The sequence below is a fragment of the Antechinus flavipes genome, chromosome 3 (genome assembly GCF_016432865.1).
Source record: "Antechinus flavipes isolate AdamAnt ecotype Samford, QLD, Australia chromosome 3, AdamAnt_v2, whole genome shotgun sequence".
Lineage (NCBI taxonomy): Eukaryota > Metazoa > Chordata > Mammalia > Dasyuromorphia > Dasyuridae > Antechinus > Antechinus flavipes.
Window position 1 is genome coordinate 379448398 of NC_067400.1, and position 22189 is coordinate 379470586.

At 33.4% G+C, this 22189-nt stretch overlaps 1 protein-coding gene and 1 pseudogene across 2 annotated transcripts in view; both read left to right on the forward strand.

Annotated features, from left to right (window-relative positions):
• LOC127553394 (proline-rich nuclear receptor coactivator 2-like) overlaps positions 1–10176 on the forward strand; it is a 24187-nt pseudogene extending 14011 nt beyond the window's left edge.
• The window catches only part of LOC127554392 (uncharacterized), an 804883-nt gene that overhangs the window by 105725 nt on the left and 676969 nt on the right, over positions 1–22189 (forward strand). The window lies entirely within an intron of this gene.

A 22189-nucleotide genomic window follows, 5' to 3' on the forward strand; every position in this document is an offset into this window, starting at 1 on the left:
ATTAATGTATACATGTATAATAGAAAAAAAATCCGAGAAAAATAAGATTAAGAAAGAAAATTCAAACAACTATAAAAGGAGATGCACAGGATTAAGAAAATGACTCTTTGAAAATTGGAATTGGGCAAGGGGAAGCCAGAAAAGTCACAAGAGAAAAAAGAGTAATAAAAGAAACTATAAAGAATGAAAAAATAGAACAAAATATGAGCCATATTGTAAGAAAAAGTATAATGAAAGATGAAAGGTCTTGGAATACTATTTATCAAAACATCAAAAGCACTAATATTGAGGCAAAAATATTGTGGCCAGCAAAATTAATGATAATCTGAAGAAAAAAAGGCATTAAATAAACTTCCAGACATTTATGCTTCTGTTGGGAAAAGGCGAAAGCTGAACTTAACTTTGATATACACAGAATATAAGATAAATAGAAAAATATTTCAAGAGATTCAATAAGGATAAACTGCTTACTACTTAAGTTTTATATGCATAACTTTAAGCCTCAGTATTAAGATTGTTGTTAGTCAATGGGTAATTTATGGGGTAGAGGTGAATTTGATGTGACTCTGAAATGCAAAACCACATAGGTAAAGGTTAAAACAATAATTATATAATATGATGTGGTGCAAGAGTAAGAACTATTAAACATATATGCACCAAGTGGGGTAGCATATAAATTCTTAAAAGAGAAACTAAGAGAGCTACAAGAAGAAATAGACAGTAAAACTATAATAGTGGGAGATCTTAACCTTGCACTCTCAGAATTAGATAAATCAAACCACAAAATAAATAAGAAAGAAGTCAAAGAGGTAAACAGAATACTAGAAAAGTTAGATATGATAGATCTCTGGAGAAAATGTAATGGAGACAGAAAGGAATACACTTTCTTTTCAGCAGTTCATGGAACCTATACAAAAATTGACCATATATTAGGACATAAAAACCTCAAACTCAAATGCAGTAAGGCAGAAATAGTAAATGCATCCTTTTCAGACCACGATGCAATGAAAATTACATTCAACAAAAAACCAGGGGGAAGTAGACCAAAAAATAATTGGAAACTAAATAATCTCATACTAAAGAATGATTGGGTGAAACAGCAAATCATAAACATAATTAATAACTTCACACAAGAAAACGATAATAATGAGACATCATACCAAAATGTATGGGATGCAGCCAAAGCGGTAATAAGGGGAAATTTCATATCTCTAGAGGCCTATTTGTATAAAATAGAGAAAGAGAAGATCAATGAATTGGGTTTGCAACTAAAAATGCTAGAAAAGGAACAAATTAAAAACCCCCAGTCAAACACTAAACTTGAAATTCTAAAAATAAAAGGAGAGATCAATAAAATTGAAAATAAAAAAACTATTGAAATGATTAATAAAACTAAGAGTTGGTTCTATGAAAAAACCAACAAAATAGACAAACCCTTAGTAAATCTGATTAAAAAAAGGAAAGAAGAAAATCAAATTGTTAGTCTTAAAAATGAAAAGGGAGAACTCACCAGTAACGAAGAGGAAATTAGAGCAATAATTAGGAGTTACTTTGCTCAACTTTATGCCAATAAATTCGACAACTTAAATGAAATAGAAAAATACCTCCAAAAATATAGCTTGCCCAAACTAACAGAGGAAGAAGTAAATATCCTAAACAGTCCCATCTCAGAAAAAGAAATAGAACAAACTATCAATCAACTCCCTAAGAAAAAATCCCCAGGACAAGATGGATTTACATGTGAATTCTACCAAACATTTAAAGAACAATTAACTCCAATGTTATATAAACTATTTGAAAAAATAGGGATTGAAGGAGTCCTACCAAATTCCTTTTATGACACAGATATGGTACTGATACCTAAAGCAGGTAGGCTGAAAACAGAGAAAGAAAATTATAGACCAATCTCCCTAATGAATATTGATGCTAAAATCTTAAATAAAATATTAGCAAAAAGATTACAGAAAATTGTCACCAGGATAATACATTATGACCAAGTAGGATTTATACCAAGAATGCAGGGCTGGTTCAATATTAGGAAAACTATTAGCATAATTGACTATATCAATAACCAAACAAACAAAAACCATATGATCATCTCAATAGATGCAGAAAAAGCATTTGATAAAATCCAACATCCATTCCTAATAAAAACACTTGAGAGCATAGGAATAAATGGACTTTTCCTTAAAATAGTCAGGAGCATATATTTAAAACCATCAGTAAGCATCATATGCAATGGAGAAAAACTGGAATCTTTCCCAGTAAGATCTGGAGTGAAGCAAGGTTGCCCTCTATCACCATTATTATTTAATATCGTATTAGAAACACTAGCCTCAGCAATAAGAGTCGAGAAAGATATTAAAGGAATTAGAGTAGGCAATGAAGAAACCAAACTATCACTCTTTGCAGATGATATGATGGTATACCTAGAGAACCCCAGAGATTCTACTAAAAAGCTATTAGAAATAATTCATAATTTTAGCAAAGTAGCTGGCTACAAAATAAATCCCCATAAATCCTCAGCATTTTTATACATCTCCAACAAAACTCAACAGCAAGAGATACAAAGAGAAATTCCATTCAGAATAACTGTTGATACCATAAAATATTTGGGAATCTATCTACCAAAGGAAAGTCAGGAATTATATGAGCAAAATTATAAAAAAAGTCTCCACACAAATAAAGTCAGACTTAAATAATTGGAAAAATATTAAGTGCTCTTGGATCAGCCGAGCAAATATAATAAAGATGACAATACTCCCTAAACTAATCTATTTATTTAGTGCTATACCAATCAGACTTCCAAGAAAATATTTTAATGATCTAGAAAAAATAACAACAAAATTCATATGGAATAATAAAAAGTCGAGAATCTCAAGGGAATTAATGAAAAAAAAAATCAAATGAAGGTGGCCTAGCTGTACCTGATCTAAAATTATATTATAAAGCAGCAATCACCAAAACCATTTGGTATTGGCTAAGAAATAGATTAGTGGATCAGTGGAAAAGGTTAGGTTCACAAGACAGAATAGTCAACTATACCAATCTAGTGTTTGACAAACCCAAAGCCCCTAACTTCTGGGAAAAGAATTCATTATTTGATAAAAACTGCTGGGATAATTGGAAATTAGTATGGCAGAAATTAGGCATGGACCCACACCTAACACCATATACCAAGATAAGATCAAAATGGGTCCATGACCTAGGCATAAAGAACGAGATTATAAATAAATTAGAGGAACATAGAATAGTTTATCTCTCAGACTTGTGGAGGAGAAAGAAATTTGTGACCAAAGATGAACTAGAGACCATTACTGATCACAAAATAGAAAATTTTGATTACATCAAATTAAGAAGCCTTTGTACAAACAAAACTAATGCAAACAAGATTAGAAGGGAAGCAACAAACTGGGAAAACATCTTCACAGTTAAAGGTTCTGATAAAGGCCTCATTTCTAAAATATATAGAGAACTGACTCAAATTTATAAGAAATCAAGCCATTCTCCAATTGATAAATGGTCAAAGGATATGAACAGACAATTTTCAGAGGATGAAATTGAAACTATTACCACTCATATGAAAGAGTGTTCCAAATCATTATTGATCAGAGAAATGCAAATTAAGACAACTCTGAGATACCACTACACACCTGTCAGATTGGCTAAGATGACAGGAAAAAATAATGATGAATGTTGGAGGGGATGCGGGAAAACTGGGACACTAATGCATTGTAGGTGGAGTTGTGAACGAATCCAACCATTCTGGAGAGCAATCTGGAATTATGCCCCAAAAATTATCAAATTGTGCATACCCTTTGATCCAGCAGTGTTTCTATTGGGCTTATATCCCAAAGAAATACTAAAGAAGGGAAAGGGACCTGTATGTGCCAAAATGTTTGTAGCAGCCCTATTTGTAGTGGCTAGAAACTGGAAAATGAATGGATGCCCATCAATTGGAGAATGGCTGGGTAAATTGTGGTATATGAATGTTATGGAATATTATTGTTTTGTAAGAAATGACCAGCAGGATGAATACAGAGAGGACTGGCGAGACTTACATGAACTGATGCTAAGTGAAATGAGCAGAACCAGGAGATCATTATACACTTCGACAATGATATTGTATGAGGACATATTTTGATGGAAGTGGATTTCTTTGACAAAGAGACCTAAGTTTCAATTGATAAATGACGGACATAAGCAGCTACACCCAAAGAAAGAACACTGGGAAACGAATGTGAACTATCTGCATTTTTGTTTTTCTTCCCGGGTTATTTATACCTTCTGAATCCAATTCTCCCTATGCAACAAGAGAACTGTTCGGTTCTACAAACATATATTGTATCTAGGAGATACTGCAACATATCCAACATATAAAGGACTGCTTGCCATCTAGGGGAGGGGGTAGAGGGAGGGAGGGGGAAAAAAATTGGAAAAGAAACGAGTGCTAAGAATGATGTTGTCAATATAAAGTAATCATTAAATAAAAAATAAAAATGAAAAAAAAAAAAAAAAAAAAAAAAGAGTAAGAACTGACATAGTGGAATTAGATATGGGGGAAGAGGGCTGGCAAGTCTGAAATCTTACTCACAATAGGAATGAATACAAGAAGAAATAATTTGATCTAAGAGACGATAAAAATTTTCAGAATTTAAGAAATAAGAGGGTGAGTGAATAGAATAAGGTGATATAAAAAAGAGTGTGTAGGGGAAATGGGATATGGTGTGTAGATTAATAGTATTGGGATAAAGAGGGAGATAAAGGGTGGTGACAGAAGATAACGGAAGCATCCTTTGGAAGGGAGTGGGTTTGGGAAGGCAAGGAAGGAAGCTAAACTAGCAGTAAAAGTAGAAGCATCCACAGGGAAAGAAAATGAGATATCCACAAACATAAGGATCTGGAGTAGAATTTTCCAAGGGAAAAAAACAAATAGGAGTAATAAAATTGATCTAAGACAAAGTGAAAGTTAAAATAGATTTGCTCAAAAAAGAAAACTAGAAAAAACTACATTATTATGTCAGCCATATTAATATCCATTTTAAACTATTGAAAACAATTAAACAATATAAGGTCAGAGTATTATTCCGATATCAAATATAAGTTGGTTCATTTAGAAAATACAGAAAACCTTGAACCTAAAGAGAGTGATGACATCTACATTCAGAGAAACAGAGAACAAATGTCAATGGATATCTGTAAATTTGTTTATGATTACAGGCATATGTGTGTATATATATGTGTGTGTTTGTGTGTATGTATGTATCTGTGGGAGTGTGTGTGTGTATGTATATGCATTTATGTGAGTGTGCTGAGATGAATAGACCGCCGTGAAAACTCATATCTCTGATAGCAACTAGTATTTAAGTGGGTCCCAGGTAGGGATACTGATAGGATTCCATAGTTTCCATGTGGGCCCTTGTTGCATATCTTGTGTTAACAGTATATTTTTCCAAAGAGAACTATCTTGAACTGATGCCCACAGTTACTGTATACAATAATCAGAAGGCCACAGTAGGGATGCAAAATCTCAATGTTATTTTGTATAAATACTGTGTATCTAACTACAATATTTAACATGTATTGCTTTGAGTTCTTTCCTTTAAAAGGTCCTGTCTCTCCCCTTCTAAGTAACTATTTCTGCTAATCAACTTTGCTTGCTTTATGGCAACATAAAGCTTTTTGTCACTTTAATCAAAGATGACCAAAGCTTGGGAATTCTTTCTGGATGACTTCTCACATTCAAGAGTTATTGTATTCCTCTGATGTGTATATATGTTTAGGTGTGTATATGAATGTATATAAATAGGTTTGTATTTATGCTTACATAAAGATATACATGTTAAACTGCAGTGTCCTTGAGGGAGATTGGGGGGAGGGGAAAAAAGGGAGGAAAAAATAAAGTAAAAAGTACACAGCAAAGAACAGAAGAAAAGCTACAAGGAAGCAAAGAAAAGATGGAACAGTTCTGAATAAACTTTGTTCTATTTTTATACACATTTTCTTGAAAAGAAAATTGTTACAAATTTTGAATCCTTTTTTTATTGTCTTATACAAATGACAATGCTTTTATTCCTTTTTCCATTTTCATTACTTTTTAGTGCATGGTATTATGCTTTAAATAAATATATTTTAAAAGAAAGAAAGGAAAAGACTGAAAACAAAAGTCTTTCAATTTGGATCAAAAGTCATCATTGGTAATTATGGAAAATATAATTTTGTACTATCAGAAATGACAAAATTATAGATTTCAGAGCAGCCTACATAAACACTTTTGAATACATGCAGAAAAGAGAATATTCATTATAACAAAAATTGATAAAAATGGAATCAACACTGAAAGATTTCCATTCTCTCATTACCAGTTTTGAAAAAACCCAGCCCAGTGGATAGAGCACCAGCTCTATCAGTCAGGAAAACCCGAGTTCAAATCTAGCCTCTGACACTTAATACTTCCTAGCTGTGTGACCCTGATCAAGTCACTAAAGCATGATTGCCTCAGCCAAAAAGAAGAAGGAGAAGAAGAAGAAGAAGAAGAAGAAGAAGAAGAAGAAGAAGAAGAAGAAGAAGAAGAAGAAGAAGAAGAAGAAGAAAGAAGAAGAAGAAGAAGAAAGAAGAAGAAGAAGAAGAAGGAAGAAGAAGAAGGAAGAAGAAGAAGAGAAGAAGAAGAAGAAGAAGGAAGAAGAAGAAGAGAAGAAGAAGAAGGAAGAAGAAGAAGAGAAGAAGAAGAAGAGAAGAAGAAGAAGAAGAAGAAGAAGAAGAAGAAGAAGAAGAAGAAGAAGAATCTACCCTAACCTAAGGAAAAAAAAATAAAGTTCGTATAAATCTCTCAGTGGCAGAGAGGCTTTAGAATACATAAACTTAACATTGTATACTCTTTTCAGTTTGATAACTTTTACTGATTTTTTTTTATATAGCATATATGTGTAAGTATGTGTACCTATGTATATTTATGTGTCTATGCATGTTTGGCTGAATTTCAGGGAACTGGCTCAGTGTTGAGAGTGTGGGAATAAATCTGAGAATGGCCATGTTATAGATAATATTTCAATAATTCTAATCTCAAATAGTTCCAGTGATGAATTTCACTAAATTTTCTTTCATGTTGTTGAAACTAGTAAAGGTGATTTGTTTAAGTAATAATCTTTTGGGGAACAGTGACTATGTATAATATTATTTCCACTATTAAAGAATAACTTTAAAACAGTTTAAAATCCCCCTCGCTCATTTAGAATTCTTAATAGGGGGGAATGGCATGGTCTTTCATCATAAAAGATTTTGATGTTTTAGAATTCCCCCCAAACGTGCCTTAAAGTCCCATGTATGAAGCCTTGATTTTAAGGACTTTACCATCTCCTTTCTCAATATATGAAACAGTTTTCAGGAGAGGGCTTACAATTAGACTCTAAATAAAACTTGGTGGAACCCAAATTATAAATGTATCCTTGCATCAGCCAAAAAAAAAAAAAAGAAAAAAAATGGAAAAAAAAAAACAGAAGAAATTATGGTGATTTTCAAAATCAAAAGCTCTCAATCAAGTTTTTGTTTCGCTATTGAAAAAAAAAAGTGAAAACAAGTAGTGATAAGAGCAAGAAACAGACTGTGTAATATTGCTGTATGAGTAGAGAAAGGAATAAATATGAAAGAGATATGGAAGAGGTGGAAATGACAAGATTTGGTAACTGATATGCTACTATATAGGTGTAAGGAAGGGAGCAGGAAGAATTATCTATAAATCTGAATGTCAGGAGTTGGAGAAGGTAATTTTGATGTGTAGAGGATGAGATCCACGTAGACATATTAATTCATTAGTCTGGAAAGGTTATACTTGAATCTACAGGTTTGGGCATTTTCTATACAGATTTTCATTTCTTGGCAGTTGAAAAGATCTGGTAATGAAGAAAGCCATCTGCACACAGAGATAAGACTGTAGGGACTTACTGGGAATCACAAGAGCATTTTCACTTTTGTTGTTGTTTGAATTTTGTATTCTTTCTCAATTTTTTTTCCTTTTTGATCTGATTTTTCTTGTGCAACATGGTGATTGTGGAAATATATATAGAAGAATTGCAAATATTTAACACATATTGAATTACTTGCCATCCACAGGAGGGTGTAAGGGGAAAGGAGGGAAAAATATTAGAACACATTTGGCAAGAGTAAATGTTGAAAATTGTTTATGCATATGTTTTGAAAACAAAAAGCTTTCATAATAAAATATGATAATTAAAAAAACAATGAGGGCAAACAGGATCATCATCCTTGGAAAATATTGAGGTGGCAATAGTTTAAGCCCTTCAGAGAGAGGTTTTGGTGCCACGACTTGAAGCAGAAGGGAGGAAGATACAGGTTGAAGAGCTCTGATACTATTCTGTATTTGCAGTAGTTGATAGCTCTGCCAGTCCATTTCCACTTTCTCTGTTCTTTGGTTCCAGGAGTCTCACTTTTCCCAGAAGGGGGATAATAGTCAGAGTTACACTTCATGCACCAAACTTCTTCTAGCTTGTAGGCTTTGACATGACAAAGTACTTTGGAAAGCATTTTATCTCTATTATAGACCTGTTCTAAACATTCAGATCTCTGCTCAAAAATTTTGACCTCTAAAGCAATAGGTCTCTACTATGCTGTAACTATCTCAAGGCTAATCAAGTTCCAGACTAGATCTCCTACGTCCAAAAAGCCTTCATCCATCTGAGATGCTAAGAAATTATCCATTTCTCACTTTCTCTGCTCTTTTCTATACCAATCTTTGCAGCAGTCTTTCAGCAATACCATCCACATTTGGAAGGCTTTTTCCCCTTCTTGCTCCTTTGAGATATGAAGAAATTGCCTCTAAATTGCTTCTGTTTTTTCAGAATAACCAAAATTCCTTTGCAAGAATTTCCATACCAGATGATTGTGATTTCAGGAGTGACTTGAGATTTTCCACCAGCTTCTTTCACTTTTCAAGGTCACATCCCTATCACTGATGTGCTGTATAAAGTATCCCATCTAAAACTTGAATAATGTTTGAAGAGTCATGCGTGTCTTTCTTTGAGCAGCTCCTTCATTGGGTCAGTCAGTAGGGTTAGGGTCAGTCCATGTACTGGTTAGTACTTCTCAGCTTCTTGTTTCCAAAAAGGGTTCGATCTGGTGAACGGTTCCCAAATATGCTTTCGCGGAGCTGAATTGACTCTAACCAGGACTGATTCATGCTCATTAAGAGACTGCCCAGTCATTGTTTGGGGTAGGGGAAGGAGGAGCTTGAGGAAGGTTCTGGGAACTGTAGGAGCAGCCCTTTTTCTGGTCTTGAGTCGAGTTCAGCGTGATCTGGTCTGTGCGCGCCGCCGGCTCACTGTTTCTTTAGCAGGGGCCACCGACATCTCGAAGAACTCCGATTCTCTGGGTTTTCTCCCCGCAAGCTGGAAGACTCCGATGCTGAACTCAGCAGATCAGCCCGTGAAAAGGTCCCTAGTCAGACACTAAGGAACAGATCTGGCAGAAAATGACACTTGCCTTCCTGGGCCTGGCAGCAGGGGAGAAGACAAGTGGTGGAAATGTCTGCACAGCAGCCTGAAAGGTAACATAGAAGCTGGACGTGGCTGGTGGAGAGAAATGTAACATTCCAGTTTCTCGATCTAGAAATGTTAGTAAGAAGAAACAACAGCAACTTAATAGGCAAAAGAAGAAGGATCAAAGTCCCCAGATGAAGATGGTTCACAAGAAAAAGGGCATTCTTATCTTTCATCTTCAACTGTGTAGCAGATTGTCCAAAGTGGGGGGAAGAATGGGCCTTTCCCAAATAATCAAAATTGCAATTCCAGCTTAGTGAGCTCCAATTTATTTTTGAAATTCCAAACTAATCAGAACTGCTGCCCGAGCCAAATTTACTGAGCCTACCAAGTGTTGTGCCTTAACCTCCCAGCCACTAGGTTCCAGTTTCCTTCAGTCCTTCTCATAATGGCCTTTCAACTGAAAACCTTACTTCAAGTTGAGTTGTGATGTGAGGTATCAGATTGGTGATGTTTAAATGTTTAGGGCTTCAGATATTTGAGAGGACTGAGCTGGGATCTGTTTCTAAACATGGCTAGGGAATATGTCTTTCATCTATATAAAGCAGCTGACTGATTCTAGTGGGCAATATTTGATGTAAAATTTCAACATTTTTATGTGTTTGTGTTTGTGTGTGCACTTGCATGCCCACTCATTGTCCTGTAACTAAGGAGAGCAATGGCAGTATTAGATGGCAGTTTGAAATCAGTTATTTGGAATGTTTGGACTTGATGTCAGCTCTTCTTAACTGAATGGCAGCTCTTCAATTTTGAACTTGAAATAATGGTTTGATTTGGAAAGGATACTATAGCATAAATATAGATGCATAGAAATATATAGGCTATTTTTAGAGAAAGAAATTGAAGTATTATTTGTTTATAGGCAAATGAACAGTAGTGCAGTGAACATTTAATGTGAGGTAACAGCAGACTTATTATTTTTGGAAAACAAGCTGAAATCATTTAGCTTTCACTGTGGCTATGGTAAAGGACTGGTTGAACATCAGGCAGTTCTAATCTAATAGCAAACTATTGTAATGTAACTGTAATCATAATGGAATGGCAAACTGTCATATCGAATGTGAGCTTCTGGGATAGATGATTGATAGGAATTCTTCCTATCCATGAATGAGATAAAGGTTGGATAAGGAGGGGAATGCTAATCAACAAGGTGGTACCAAAATCAAAAGGACTTATGATTGATGATGGCATACAGGGAAGGAGCAAGAGTTCGTAGGGCAGAAGACATTGCCCTGATACATGCCTCATCCCTTAGTGATCACTGGCTTTTGTGGAGGAGATATGTCTGATTATTCTAGGGACACTCATTCTTTGTTACTCCAAGGTCAGGAATTGCATAGGGGCATTACCTTAGGGACATGTGAACAGACAAAAGTAGTAGTAATATTTTTGGTCGGGAAAATGTACCAAAATTTTTCTTAAAAGATATTGGAATCTTTATTCAATGTTTGACATATTGATATACTGTTAAGAGCTTTCAAAATGCATCAAGGCACTGAAAAAGTGACAAAATTCATCTGGCCTCAAATAGCGGACCTCTATGAGAGTCCTAAAATAGGGTAAGGTTGTAAATGACTTAGAAAAAGGGAGAGTCATATTAAATAAATGTAAAGTTTGTAGCATACATAAAATTTTCCTGGCCTTTTAATTAATTTTACTTTTAATTAAAAATTGTTAAATGTAAGATAGATCACAGACTGAACTAAGACATGGCCTACCTAGTTTTAAAGGGATCAACTTTTCTTTTCTTCTTTTTTTTTTTTTTTTTTTTTTAAGAAGCTTGCTTTTTAAGTTCCTTGTTAATGCTTATACATGTTTGATTCAGTTCTGAATTGTATTGCAAGAGATGATTTAGGGCAATTAGGAAATAAATCAGAAATGTGAAAGCTGCTAATAAGGCTTAGTATAGTGATCTTACATTGAACACATAAAGGGATGTTTGGCGAAGAATACTATTAAAAGTATTTTTTTTTTAAATCCAATTTTTTATTTTATTTTTTAAATTATTTTTTTTTAAATCCAAAACAATTAAAAGGGGCTAAGGTATTGATTTTGATTAAATGATGGTCTTTTACCAAAGGGCTATTTCTCAAACAGAAAATAAGGTCCTCCCTTTGGCCTTTTCCCATCAAACAAAATTCAATTATGAAATGAGCTTTTAAAATAAGCATTTGTAAAATTGTGCAGTTAGGATCATTATGAGCAACATTTTTTAAAAAAATTCCCAACAGTGGGTAAAGGGGAAAGAAATTGAATTTTAAAGTAGTAACTTGTTTAAGTAAATGACTGTACAAAAGAAGTGGCAGCTCTCTCCATAGTTTGCTTTATAAAATTGATTGACATATTGATTGCATTGTATTTTTTTCTCCAAGGAAAAGTATACCTTAAGAAGAGATGTCCAAATACATTTGTTTTTCAATCAACTTTTGGAAAATACTTATATATGTATATGAACTGGAACCAAAACTGAAAATAAAATAATTTCTCCCTCCTCCCAAAAGAAGTCAGCACAGGAATCCACTTTCAAATATAGTCCAAAAAGTTTTTGGGTTTTTTTTAATAGGGATTTTTGAATAACCTAGTCTTAAAGTAACTTAAAGAACAAGTACAAGGTATGAACTATCATTTTTCTTAGTGAATAAGTGCTTCACATCTCCCCAAGATATTAATAGCATCTTGTAGAACACTCTCAATATTAGGTTTATCATTTAAGCTCCAAAGCACACCTCAAAACAGCTGTCTACTTTGTGGGTCTGGATACATTGTTGTATCCCCAAATCATCAAAATTCATCAGTGATACTGACCACATTTGGCTTCATATACATAATCATATTCAGCATAGTATATATCATCTGTATTTCATTTAAGCTCATGAATAGCTTTGCAACAGTTAACTTTTACCCTACTTTTAAATAAAACAAACTAGCAAGTACAAATAATGAGTTACAACTTCAAATCAAATGAAAAAAAATTAATCATATAGTTTAAAAAGATGAACTGAAGTTCTCAGAATGGCCTGCCCATAGTGATGAACATTGGATATTGGATATTGGATTAAAAAAAAAAAAAAACAGATCATTTTGACTGCTCAAAATATCTGATCATGAAATTTTCTTATTTGTTCTTATGTGGCAATGTTTTTACTGTTGAAAAATGTGCCCTACATATCAAAAAACAGAGTTTTTTGTACGGTCAAAATATCTAAATAAGCAATTTTCTAATTGCTTCTTGTGCGGCAATATTTTTGCAGTTCAAAGACTACCATACAAATAAGTAAAAAAGAAAAAAGGAAAAAAGAAAATATAGTGTTTTGAATACTCAAAATATCTGATCAGGCAATTTTCTTCTTTCTTTTTGTGTGGCAATGCTTTTACTGTTGAAGAACTCCCTACATATGAAAAAAAAAAAAAAAAAAAAACAGATCACTTTGAAAGCTCAAAAATATCTGATCAAGCAATTATCTTAATTCTTCTTCTGTGGCAATGATTTACTGTTGAAGTATGGCCATACAGGTTAAAAAAAAAAAAAGAGAGAGAGAATTTTTTGAATGCTTAAAATATCTGATCAGGCAATTTTCTTATTTCTTCTTGTGTGGGAAAGTTTTTACTGTTAAAAGACTGCCATACTAATAAAAAAAAAAAAAAAACTATTTCAAATTCTCAAAATATTTTGTCAGGTAATTTTCTAATTTCTTCTTGTGTGGCAATGTAATTACTGTTGAAACACAGCCATAAAGATATAAAAAAAAAAAAAAAAAAAACAGATCATTTTGACTGCTCAAAATATCTGATCATGAAATTTTCTTATTTGTTCTTATGTGGCAATGTTTTTACTGTTGAAAAATGTGCCCTACATATCAAAAAACAGAGTTTTTTGTACGGTCAAAATATCTAAATAAGCAATTTTCTAATTGCTTCTTGTGCGGCAATATTTTTGCAGTTCAAAGACTACCATACAAATAAGTAAAAAAGAAAAAAGGAAAAAAGAAAATATAGTGTTTTGAATACTCAAAATATCTGATCAGGCAATTTTCTTCTTTCTTTTTGTGTGGCAATGCTTTTACTGTTGAAGAACTCCCTACATATGAAAAAAAAAAAAAAAAAAAAAAACAGATCACTTTGAAAGCTCAAAAATATCTGATCAAGCAATTATCTTAATTCTTCTTCTGTGGCAATGATTTACTGTTGAAGTATGGCCATACAGGTTAAAAAAAAAAAAGAGAGAGAGAGAATTTTTTGAATGCTTAAAATATCTGATCAGGCAATTTTCTTATTTCTTCTTGTGTGGGAAAGTTTTTACTGTTAAAAGACTGCCATACTAATAAAAAAAAAAAAAAAACTATTTCAAATTCTCAAAATATTTTGTCAGGTAATTTTCTAATTTCTTCTTGTGTGGCAATGTAATTACTGTTGAAACACAGCCATAAAGATATAAAAAAAAAAAAACAGAGCATTTTGAATGCTCAAAATATCTGATCAGGAGATTTCCTTGTGTCTTCTTATTTGTGAATGTTTTTACTGTTGAAGGACTGCTATGCAAATAAGAAAACCAGCATTTCGAATGCTCAAAATATCTGATCCAGCAATACTCTTATTTCTTCTTTTGGGGCCATGTTTTTGCCATTGAAGTATTGCCATACAGATGAAAAAAAACAGAGCATTTTGAGTGCTCAAAATATCTCACCAGGCAATTTTTTTATTGTAATAGCTTCCTAATCAAATTACAAAACTTACGGAAATTGATACTTCCAGCATTTTAAGGAGAATAAATTAAATGGAATGGAAACTGCAAACATGAAAAAAGGGAAGCTACTTTTAAATAGCCTTTTTTGTAATCTTGTGTCATTCCAAAAGCTTGGAGATGCCTGAACAATCGGGCTTGTTGAGACTAGCTGAAGAAATTCTATATGTGATAGCAACAGTAATAATATCATGAACTAAACTCAATGAATTTAAGGAAAATTCTAGAGACTTCTCTGAATGTATATGACCCCGCTACCCCCCATTTAATATTAAACTTCTCTTTATTCTTTATAGGGTTCTCTTTCCTTTGATAAGCTTTTCTTTATTAGGAAAGTCAGAAAGAGTGAAGGCCTCCCAGGCAGGCTTTCGATTGTACAAAGGCCTGGAAGTCATTCCTAAAGAGTTTTTGCCTCCTTCCAAAGAAGGTTGTTGTGCCAGGTGAAGAGGTAAGTGAATTACTCATAAAGAGGCATACCACCTGCAAATTAAGACAACAAAAAATAGTTTAGTGATCAGACTGATGGCTAGGGGAAGAATTTAGAACCAAAGACAGAAAGCATTACCAAAAAAAATTTGTTAAGCTATCTATCTCATCTTCATTTGGTAAATGTTCAAAATATCTGATGAGACAATTTTCTTACTTCTTCTTCCATGTCAACGATTTGACTGTTGAAAGATGGCAATACAGAAAATAAAAACAGCACGTTGAATGCTCAGAATATCTGATAAGGCAATTTTCTTATTCTTATGTGTGAATGTTTTTACTGTTGAAGGACTGCTATGCAAATAAGAAAACCAGCATTTCGAATGCTCAAAATATCTGTTTAGGCAATTGGATCCAAATAAGTGGAAGTTAGTGGGAGAGCAACCTAGTGAATATTACAATTTTTTTTTAATGTTGAAAGAAAACCATACAGATGAAAAAAAAAAAAACAAAATAAAACAAAACAAAAAACAGAATATTTTGAATGCTCAAAATATCTGATTAGGCAATATGCTTATTTCTTCTTTTTTGGCAATGCTTTTACTGTTAAAGGGTGGCCATAAAGATAAAAAAAAAAAAAAGAACATTTTCAATGCTAAAAATATCTGATTAGGCAATATTCTTATTTCGTCTATAGTGGCAATGTTTTTACTGTTGAAGGGTGGCCAGACAGATTAAAAAAAAACAGAGCATTTTGAATGCTCAAAATATCTGATCAGGCAATGTTCTCAATTCTTCAAGTGTGGCAATGATTTTATGGTTGAAAGATTGCCATACAGATTAAAAAAAAAAAAACAGAGCATTTTGAATGCTCAAAATATCTGATCAGGCAATGTTCTCAATTCTTCAAGTGTGGCAATGATTTTATGGTTGAAAGATTGCCATACAGATTAAAAAAAAAAAATAGAATCTATTGAAGGCTCAAAATATCTGATCAGGCAATTTTTTAAAAAATTTCTTCTTGTGTGGCAATGTAATTACTGTTGAAACACAGCCATAAAGATATAAAAAAAAAAAAAAACAGAGCATTTTGAATGCTCAAAATATCTGATCAGGAGATTTCCTTGTGTCTTCTTATTTGTGAATGTTTTTACTGTTGAAGGACTGCTATGCAAATAAGAAAACCAGCGTTTCGAATGCTCAAAATATCTGATCCAGCAATACTCTTATTTCTTCTTTTGGGGCCATGTTTTTGCCATTGAAGTATTTCCATACAGATGAAAAAAAACAGAGCATTTTGAGTGCTCAAAATATCTCACCAGGCAATTTTTTTATTGTAATAGCTTCCTAATCAAATTACAAAACTTACGGAAATTGATACTTCCAGCATTTTAAGGAGAATAAATTAAATGGAATGGAAACTGCAAACATGAAAAAAGGGAAGCTACTTTTAAATAGCCTTTTTTGTAATCTTGTGTCATTCCAAAAGCTTGGAGATGCCTGAACAATCGGGCTTGTTGAGACTAGCTGAAGAAATTCTATATGTGATAGCAACAGTAATAATATCATGAACTAAACTCAATGAATTTAAGGAAAATTCTAGAGACTTCTCTGAATGTATATGACCCCGCTACCCCCCATTTAATATTAAACTTCTCTTTATTCTTTATAGGGTTCTCTTTCCTTTGATAAGCTTTTCTTTATTAGGAAAGTCAGAAAGAGTGAAGGCCTCCCAGGCAGGCTTTCGATTGTACAAAGGCCTGGAAGTCATTCCTAAAGAGTTTTTGCCTCCTTCCAAAGAAGGTTGTTGTGCCAGGTGAAGAGGTAAGTGAATTACTCATAAAGAGGCATACCACCTGCAAATTAAGACAACAAAAAATAGTTTAGTGATCAGACTGATGGCTAGGGGAAGAATTTAGAACCAAAGACAGAAAGCATTACCAAAAAAAATTTGTTAAGCTATCTATCTCATCTTCATTTGGTAAATGTTCAAAATATCTGATGAGACAATTTTCTTACTTCTTCTTCCATGTCAACGATTTGACTGTTGAAAGATGGCAATACAGAAAATAAAAACAGCACGTTGAATGCTCAGAATATCTGATAAGGCAATTTTCTTATTCTTATGTGTGAATGTTTTTACTGTTGAAGGACTATACAGATAAGAAAAATACCATTGTGAATGCTCAAAATATCTGTTTAGGCAATTGGATCCAAATAAGTGGAAGTTAGTGGGAGAGCAACCTAGTGAATATTACAATTTTTTTTTAATGTTGAAAGAAAACCATACAGATGAAAAAAAAAAAAAAAAACAAAATAAAACAAAACAAAACAAAAAACAGAATATTTTGAATGCTCAAAATATCTGATTAGGCAATATGCTTATTTCTTCTTTTTTGGCAATGCTTTTACTGTTAAAGGGTGGCCATAAAGATAAAAAAAAAAAAAGAACATTTTCAATGCTAAAAATATCTGATTAGGCAATATTCTTATTTCGTCTATAGTGGCAATGTTTTTACTGTTGAAGGGTGGCCAGACAGATTAAAAAAAAACAGAGCATTTTGAATGCTCAAAATATCTGATCAGGCAATGTTCTCAATTCTTCAAGTGTGGCAATGATTTTATGGTTGAAAGATTGCCATACAGATTAAAAAAAAAAAAATAGAATCTATTGAAGGCTCAAAATATCTGATCAGGCAATTTTTTAAAAAATTTCTTCTTGTTTGGCAATATTTTTACTGTTCAAAACCTGCCATACAGATTAAAAAAAAAAAAACAGCATTTTGAGTGCTCAAAATATCTGATTAGGCAATTGGATCTAAATGAGTGGAAGTTAGTGGGAGAGCAATTAGTTGAATACTGTAGCTCTCATCCAAACTCAATTTCTAAAAATATACTTTATAAATACAATTTAATATACCTGGTTATAAGAAATTATTTAAGGGTTAAGTTGAAGAAAAACAAAGTGCAGGAAGAAGAGGTGCCAACTAAACTAGTTGAAAAGCAGGAAGAATCAGATATGAATGGAGTTAAGTATAATTCTGAGTTTGATACTTCACAGTAGGAGAAATTAGGTCATTCCTCATCTCATGAGAATGAGAATATTAAGACAGGGTGAGAGAAAAGCCCAAACCCCATGTCCAAAGGGCAACCGAGGCTTTCACTGGACCTCTGAATGTAGATGGCCCCAGAGAAATGAGAGGCAGGGCCCAGCTCCAAGATATCAATCAAAAGACAGATGGGGCATGATAGCAGCTCAGCTTACACCCAGAGAGGCTTTAGAAGTTTAGAATTCTGGTGGGATCCACCATCAGAAAAGGAATGAGATATCCTCAAGAGTTTACCCTTGGGGAGAATACAGGCCTTTTGACACAACAAGCCAGTGCCCAGTGCAAACAGTTTCAATGTAATTGCCAGGGGATGAGGAGAAATCCCCAAATTGGTAAATAGAAGGGAATTAGAAAGCTCTCCCCCTTACACCTATATAGTAACATACCAGTTACCTTTGTCAATTCCAGGCTGGGCTTCAACTGCAAAAGAATCTGGCAGGCTTTGCTCAAGAAATGTCACCTCCATCCTACAAAAAGTAACAACATTGGGCCAGGCAAAGAGGTAAGTGAATTGCACAAAATGTTCAAAATATCTAATCAGACAATTTTCTTACTTCTTATGTGTGAATGATTTGACTGTTGAAAGACTGTCATACACACACACACACACACACACACACACACACACACACAAAAGCATTTTGAATGCTCAAAATATCTGATCAGGCAATTTTCAAGTGTGGCAATGTTTTTACAGTTGAAGGATTGACATAAAGATTAAAAAAAATAGAATATATTGAATAATCAATATATCTGTTTAGGCAATTGGATCCAAATGAGTGGAAGTAAGTGGGAGAGCAAGCTAATGAATACTACAATATTTTTTACTCTTTAAAGACTACCACACAGATGAAAACAAAACAAAACAAAACAAACAAACAAACAAACACAAAAAACAAGAACATTTTGAATGCTCAAAATATCTTACTAGGCAATATTCTTATTTCTTCTTTTTTGGCAATGCTTTTACTGTTATAGGGTGACCATGCAGATTAAAAAAAAAAAAAACAGAACATTTTCAATACTGAAAATATCTGATTAGGCAATATTCTTATTTCTTCTTTGGTGGCAATGGTTTTCCTGTTGAAGGGTGGCAAGACAGATAAAAAAACAGAACATTTTATATGCTCAAAATATCTGATCAGGCAATTTTCTCATTTCTTCAAGTGTGGCAATGTTTTTACTGCTGAAGGATTACCATACAGATTTTTAAAAAAATAGCGTCTAATGAATGCTCAGAATATCTGATCAGGCAATTTTCTTATTCTTATATGTGAATGTTTTTACTGTTGAAGGATTGCTATACAGAAAAGAAAAAGACCATTTTGAATGCTCAAAATATCTGTTTAGGCAATTGGATCCAAATGAGTGGAAGTTAGTGGGAGAGCTACCTAGTGAATATTACAATATTTTTTTTTTACTGTTAAATTACTATCATACAGATTAGAAAAACAAAATAAAACAAAACAAAATAAAAAAACAAACAAACAAACAAACAAACCCAAAAAAACAGAACATTTAGAATACTCAAAATATCTCATGAGGCAATATTCTTATTTCTTCTTTTTTGGCAATGTCTTTACTGTTGAAGGGTGGCCATACAGATAAAAAAACAAGATTTTCAATGTTGGAAATATCTGATGAGGAAATGTTGTTATATCTTCTTTAGTGGCAATGTTTTTACTGTTGAAGGGTGGCCAGACAGATTTAAAAAAAACAGCATTTTGAATGCTCAAAATATCTGATCAGGCAATGTTCTCAATTCTTCAAGTGTGGCAATGATTTTACGATTGAAGGATTGCCATATAGATTTTAAAAAATAGAGTCAATTGAGTGCTCAAAATATCTGACCAGGGAATTTTCTTATTTCTTCTTCTATGGCAATAGTTTTACACTTCACAGCCTGCCATACAGATAAAAAAAAAAAAATCCAGCATTTTGAATGCTCAAAATATCTGATTAGGCAGTTGGATCTAAATGAGTGGAAGTTAGTGGGAGAGCAATTAGTTGAATACTACAGCTCTCATCCAAACTCAATTTCTAAAAATAGACTATATAAATACAATTTAATATACCTGGGTATAAGAAATTATTTAAGTGTTAAATTGAAGAAAAACAAAGTGCAAGAAGGAGAGGTTCCAACTAAACTAGTTGAAAAGCAGGAAGAATCAGATATGAATGGAGTTAAGTAAAATTCTGAGTGTGATACTTCACAGTAGGAGAAATTAGATCATTCCTCATCTCATGAGAATTAGAATGACAAGACAGGGTGAGAGAAAACCCCAAACCCCATGTCCAAAGGGCAACTGAGGCTTTCACTGGGCCGCTGAATGTAGATGGCCCTAGAGAAATGAGAGGCAGGGCCCACCTCTAAGGTATCAATCAAAATACAGATGGGGCATGATAGTAGCTCAGGTTACACCCAGAGAGGCTTTAGGAGTTGAGAATTCTGGTGGGATCCACCATCAGAAAAGCAATGAGATAGCTACAAGGGATTACACTTGGGGAGAATACAGGCCTTTTGACACTACAGGCCAGTGCCCAGTGCAAACAGTTCCAATGTAATTGCCAGGGGATGAGGAGAAATCCCAAAAGTGGTACTTAGAAGGAAATTAGAAAGCTCTCCCCCTTACACCTATATAGTAACATACCAGTTACCCTTGTCAGTTCCAGGTTGGGCTTCAACTGCAAAAGAATCTGGCAGGCTTTGCTCAAGAAATGTCACCTCCATCCTACAAAAAGTAACAAAGTTGGGCCAGGCGAAGAGGTAGTGAATTACACATAACGAGGCATACCACCTGCAAATTAAGACATCAAGGAATAGTTTATTGAGCAGAATGATGCATAGATTAAGATTTTAGAACCATAGTCAGAGAGCATTACAAAATAAAAATTTGTCAAGCTATCTATGTCATTTTCAATTGGTAAATGTTCAAAATATTTGATCAGACAATTTTCTTACATCTTATGTGTCAAGCATTGAACTGTTGAAAGACTGTAATACAGGGGAAAAAACAGAACTTTGAATGCTATGAATATGTGATCAGGCATTTTTCTTATTTCTTCTTGTTTGGAAATGTTTTTACTGTTGAAATACAGCCATACAGATAGAAAAAAAAAAAAAAACAACAACAACAGAGCATTTTGAATGCTCAAAATATCTGATCGGGAGATTGCCTTCTGTCTTCTTATTTGTGAATGTTTTTTACTGTTGAAGGACTGCTATACAGATAAGAAAACCAACATTTCGAATGCTCAAAATATCTGATCCAGCAATACTCTTCTTCTGGGGCAATGTTTTTGCCGTTGAAGTATTGCCATACAGATTAAAAAAAAAAAATAGAACATTTTGAGTGCTCAAAATATCTTATCAGGCAATTGTCTTATTGCAATAGCTTCCTAATCAAATTACAAAACTTATGGAAATTGGTACTTCCATCATTTTAAGGAGAATAAACTAAATGGAATGTAGACTGCAAACATGAAAAAAGGGAAGATACTTTTAAATAGCCTTTTTTGTAATCTTGTGTCATTCCAAAAGCTTGGAGATGCCTGAACAATCGGGCTGGTTGAGACTAACTAAAGAAATATTATATGTGACAGGAACAGTAATAATATCATGAACTAAACTCAGTGAATTTAAGGAAAATTCTAGAGACATCTCTGAATGTATATGAATCCCCCTACCCCTATTTAATATTAAAGTTCTCTTTATTCTTTATAGGGTCCTCTTTCCTTTGATAAGCTTTTCTTAATTAGGAAAGTCAGAAAGACTGAAGGCCGCCAAGCAGGCTTTCAGTTGTACAAAGGCCTGGAAGTCCTTCCGAAAGAGTTTTTGCCTCCATCCAAAGCAGGTTGTTGTGCCAGGTGAAGAGGTAAGTGAATTACACATAACGAGGCATACCACCTGCAAATTAAGACATCAAGGAATAGTTTATTGAGCAGAATGATGCATAGATTAAGATTTTAGAACCATAGTCAGAGAGCATTACAAAATAAAAATTTGTCAAGCTATCTATGTCATTTTCAATTGGTAAATGTTCAAAATATTTGATCAGACAATTTTCTTACATCTTATGTGTCAAGCATTGAACTGTTGAAAGACTGTAATACAGGGGAAAAAACAGAACTTTGAATGCTATGAATATGTGATCAGGCATTTTTCTTATTTCTTCTTGTTTGGAAATGTTTTTACTGTTGAAGGACTGCTATAAAGATAAGAAAGACAACATTTCTAATGCTCAAAATATCTGACCAGGGAATTTTCTTATTTCTTCTTCTATGGCAATAGTTTTACACTTCACAGCCTGCCATACAGATAAAAAAAAAAAAATAGAACATTTTGAGTGCTCAAAATATCT